The 4,807-nt window shown below is 38.9% G+C and overlaps 1 pseudogene; it reads left to right on the top strand.

Annotated features, from left to right (window-relative positions):
* The first annotated feature begins 341 nt into the window (after positions 1-341).
* On the top strand, positions 342-4,535 carry LOC123383480 (annotated as a pseudogene).
* The last annotated feature ends 272 nt before the right edge of the window (positions 4,536-4,807 follow it).

Here is a 4,807-nt window from a genome sequence, read left to right as displayed (position 1 = left end):
CATTCCAGGAAGTGTTTCTGGTGTATGCTCTGTGCACTCTACTGTTGCGTTTTGTCTGCTATCTCCCGCTGGTCATTCCTCTACAGAGCTTCTCCTTGCTTGCTGTATGGAGTGTTTGGGCCTTTAATCTGGTATGCTTTGATTTGTTTGTTAAAATAAGCCTGGAATAAAGAAGAAAAAAAAAGCTTGATCCCCCACTGAAAGAGAAAAAATGAAAAAAAAATGAAAAAACAAACCGATAATCAAAAAACTATAAGCCTTATTCTAAAGAAATACAAAAAGAAAAAAAAAAGAAGACTGATCCAAAAAATAAGAGAACAAGTAATGAAACAAATTATCAAACAAACAAAAAACTATAAGCCTGATTCTAAAAGAAAAAAAGAATAAGAAAGAAAAAAAAAAAAGTAAGCCTGGTCCTATTTCCAGCAGAACTGCAAGTGTCGTTTTGAAGCATTTAATTTTTCAGTGTACTTGGTGCAGTGCTGCCAGTGCTGTTCTTCTGGAGAAGACGCCTGTTGCACTGGCTGAGTCAGCTGCCCCAGTAAATATGTAGTTGCCAGGCATATAGGGGCAAGGTTTGGTGTAAGTGGGTCCTGCCTCCACTGGGGGCTGCTGTGTTGCTCTCAGAAGTCCCACCCCGTTGATGTTGGGGGGAAAATGGTGCCACCCCAGTCTCTCAACTCCAGACAGGGGATCTCACCCCCTGCTGTTCAGGCAACCCTCACAAAGTAGGGAGGACAGTCAGGTGGCCCTGCACCACAGCTCTCCTGCATTTTTTCTTTGGTGCTCACTGGTTTTCAAAACTCAAAATCTTAAAGGACCTGGCAGTACAGGGACCTGCCCCCCTCCTCTGGAGTAGAGCCTCTCCATGCTATGTCTGATGACCTCTGTCCCAGAAAAACAGTCCTACACTTGTGCAGTGTGTGGAATCTCTGGTGCAACACTGTTAAAAGCAACAAAATTATATGCGCTCTGTGTGTACCTCTGTCCCCTGCCAATGAAAGGCCTTTCAATGGTGCCTACAGGGTCTTTTGTCCTTGGGAGGCAATAAACCCTCTACCAAAAGTATTCCAGGAAGGGGAATGTTCTCTTCCAGTGCACCTGAGAGCTCTACACCACGCTTGCATGCCAGGGCCAGCTTCCTCCTTCATCCCAGTAGTGCAGGTCACAGCTCCGAAGAAAGTCACACACTTGCAGAACCTCAGAGTTTGAGCTCCACACGCTGTTTGCAAACAAACCTGTGACACTCAGTACCTCCCACTCCCTAGTCTGTGGTCCAGAGAGGTTTTCCTCTTTTGTGAACCCAATTCTGCACTCTTTCAGTCCCCCCAATGCTTTCTCTTTGCTCACTCCACAGAAAGGGTTCTTTCTCCTCCATAGCACCACCATTTTTCTCTCCCCCAGTTCACTCCCATGCACCTCATACCTGCCATTCTGTGTACCCCAACCATGGAGACCCTTCTGCCAGTCCAATGATCAATGTCCTGGGTGATCTGACCTCAATCCAGCTGTGTGTGGGGGGGACAAGAAAGCCCAGGTCCCCCTACTTCTCTGCCATCTTAACTCCTCTGAGACCATAATTTATAAAGTTTCCTGTGCACAGTCCTATAATAAGTTAACAGGAAGAGCAAAACTGGTAAAGGGCAGCAAGATATTCATTTTAAATAAAGCTACTAAATTTTTTCAGATGGTAGATTATATATTATACTAATGACCTTTTTACCCTTGCTTTTCTTACGTTTTACCTGATAGTTATGTTTAGTTTTGTCTGCTTTTGAACTGTAAATAACTGGAATCATACTGCATGATGTCTTTTGCACTTCCTTCATTCTCTATTATGCTTTGGAAATTCATCTATGTTGTGATGTGTAACTGTAGCTGATTCATTTTTACTGCTCTGTAGTATTCCACTTTATGTATGTACCATATTTTGTTTATTCATTTTGCTGTTGAAGGACATTTGGATTAAGTTTTTGGTAGTATGAGAGCACATTTGCTGCTGTGAACATATACATATCTCCTGATGTACAAGTGCAAGAGTTTCTCTATATTAGCCCCTTTATTTACTTTATCATTTTTAATTTTTTATGTTGAAAAATTTCAAAGCTACAGAAAGATTGCAAGAATAAATTGATATGTATTTTAACTGTTATACTTGCTGAATCATTTGCAAGGAAATTATAGACGTGCTATCTCTTAACTCCCTGAATACTTTAGCATGTGTCTCCCAGGAATAAGATATTCTTTTACATAGCAACAAGTATTCAATTGGGGACATTTATCCTTGATACAATAGTATTATCTTATGCAGGCATACCTAGTTTTATTGTGCTTCACAGATATTGTTTTGTTTTGTTTTGTTTTGTTTTGTTTTGTTTTGTTTTACACATTGAAGGTTTGTGGCAACCCTGTGTCAAACAAGTCTATCAGCACCATTTTTCAAACAACATTTGCTCACTTCATGTCTGTATGTAACATTTTGGTCATTCTTGCAATATTTCAAACTTTTCATTAGTGTTACATTTGTTGTGGTGATCAGTGATCAGTAATCTTTGATGTTACTTACTATTGAATTGTTTGGAAGCTACTCCAACTGTGCTCATATACAAGATGGTGAACTTAAATGCTTTTTTTTTTAAACGCAAGATGGTGAACTTAATTGATAAATGTTGTATGTGTTCTGACTGCTCCCCTGACCAGCCACTCCCCTGTCTGTCTCCTTCTTCATGGGCTTCCCAATTCCCTGAGACCAACAATATTGAAATCAGTCCAGTTAATAACCCTGCAGTGGCCTCTAAGTGTTCAAGTGAAAGGAGAGATTGTGCATCCTTTATTTAAATCAAAAGCTGGAAATGATTAAGCTTAGTGAGGAGGGCATGTTGAAAGCCAAGACAGGCCAAAAGCTAAGCCTCTTGTGCCAAACTGTTAGACAAATTTTGAATAAAGGGAAAACTTCTTAAAGGAAATTAAAAATCCTACTCCAGTGAATACACAAATGATAAGCAAAAAGTTCTTATGGCTGATATGGAGAAAGTTTTAGTGGTCTGGAAAGAAGGTTAGACCAGCCACAACATTCCCTTAAGCCAAAGCCTAATCCAGAGCAAGACCCTAACTCTCTTCAATTCTGTGAAGGCTGAGAGACGTGATGAAGTTTGAAGCTAGCAAAGGTTGGTTCCTGAGATTTAAGGAAAGAAGCCATCTCTGTAATATTAAAGTGCAAGATGGAGCAGCAAGTGCTGATGTAGAAGCTGCAGTAAGTTACCCATAACATCTGGCTTAGATAATCAATGAAAGTGACTACACTAAACAACAGATTTTCAGTGTAGATGAGACAGCCTTCTATTGGAAGAAGATGTTATCTAGGACTTTCTTAGCTAGAGAGAATTCAGTTTCTGGCTTCAAAATTTCAAAAGGACAGGCTGACTCTCATGTTAAGAGCTAATGTATCTGGTGACTTTAAATTGAAGTCAATGCTCATTTACCATCCTGAAAATCCTAGGACCCTTATGAATTATTGTAAATCCTCTCTGACTGTGCTGTATAAATGGAACAAAGCTGGATGACAGCACATCTGTTTACAACATAGTTTATTGAATGTTTTAAGCTCACTGTTGAGACCTACTGCTCAGAAAAACAAATTTCTTTCCAAATATTAGTGCTCATTGACAATGCACCTGGTCACCCAAAAACTCTTATGGAGATGTACCATGAGATTAATGTTGTTTTCATGCCTGCTAACACAACATCCATCCTGAAGCTCATGGATCAAGGAGGAATTTTTACTTTCAAGTCTTATTTAAGAAATATATTTCTTAAGCCTATAACTGCCATAGATAGTGATTCCTCTGATGGATCTGGGCAAAGTAAGTTAAAAACCTTCTGGGAAGGATTCACATTCTAGATGTCATTAAGTACATTCGTGATTCATGAGAAGAGGTCAAAATATCAACATGAACAGGAGTTTTAAAGAAAGTGATTCCAAACCTCATGGATGACTTTAAGGGGTTCAAGACTTAAGTGGAAGAGTAACTGCAGATGTGGTAGAAACAGCAAGAGAACTAAAATTAGTAGTGGAGCCTGAAGATGTGACCGAATTGTTGCAATCTCATGATAAAACTTTAATAGATGATTAGTTGCTTCTCATGGATGAGCAGAGAAAGTGGTTTCTTGAGATATAATCTACTCCTGGCAAAGACACTGTGAAGATTGTCGAACTGACAACCAAGGATTTAGAATATTATATAAACTTAGTTGGTAAAGCAATGGCAAGGTTTGAGAGGATTGACTCTAATTTTGAAAGAAGTTCTACTGTGGGCAAAATGCCACCAAACATTGCATGCTACAGTGAAATTGTATGTGAAAAGAAGTGTCAATTGATATGGGAAACTTCACTGTAGTTTTATCTTAAGAAATTGCTGTAGCGACACTAACCTTTAGCAACCATCACTCCAGTCAGTCAGCAACCATTGGCATCTGGGCAAGAGCCTCCACCAGCAAAAAAATTGTGACTCATTGAAAGCTCAGATGATGGCTAACATTTTTTTGGCAATAAACTATTTTTTAGTTAAGATATGTGCATTGTTTTTTACATATAACACAGTTTTACACGTAGTAGATTATAGTGTTAACATAACTTTTATATGCACTGGGAAACCAAAAATTCATTTGACTCACTTTATTATGATACTCGCTTTATTTTGGTGGTCTGGAACAATCCTTCAGTATCTCTGAAGTATGCCTGTATGGTAATAAAAGTTATATGAGCATGGTCTCTGTCTCTCTTTCTCTTTATCTCAAAATATCTTAT

The sequence above is a fragment of the Felis catus genome, chromosome X, assembly GCF_018350175.1.
Source record: "Felis catus isolate Fca126 chromosome X, F.catus_Fca126_mat1.0, whole genome shotgun sequence".
Classification (NCBI taxonomy): Eukaryota; Metazoa; Chordata; class Mammalia; order Carnivora; family Felidae; genus Felis; species Felis catus.
The sequence above is the reverse complement of the archived record's forward strand: the minus strand, read 5'-3'. Positions and strand labels throughout refer to the sequence as shown.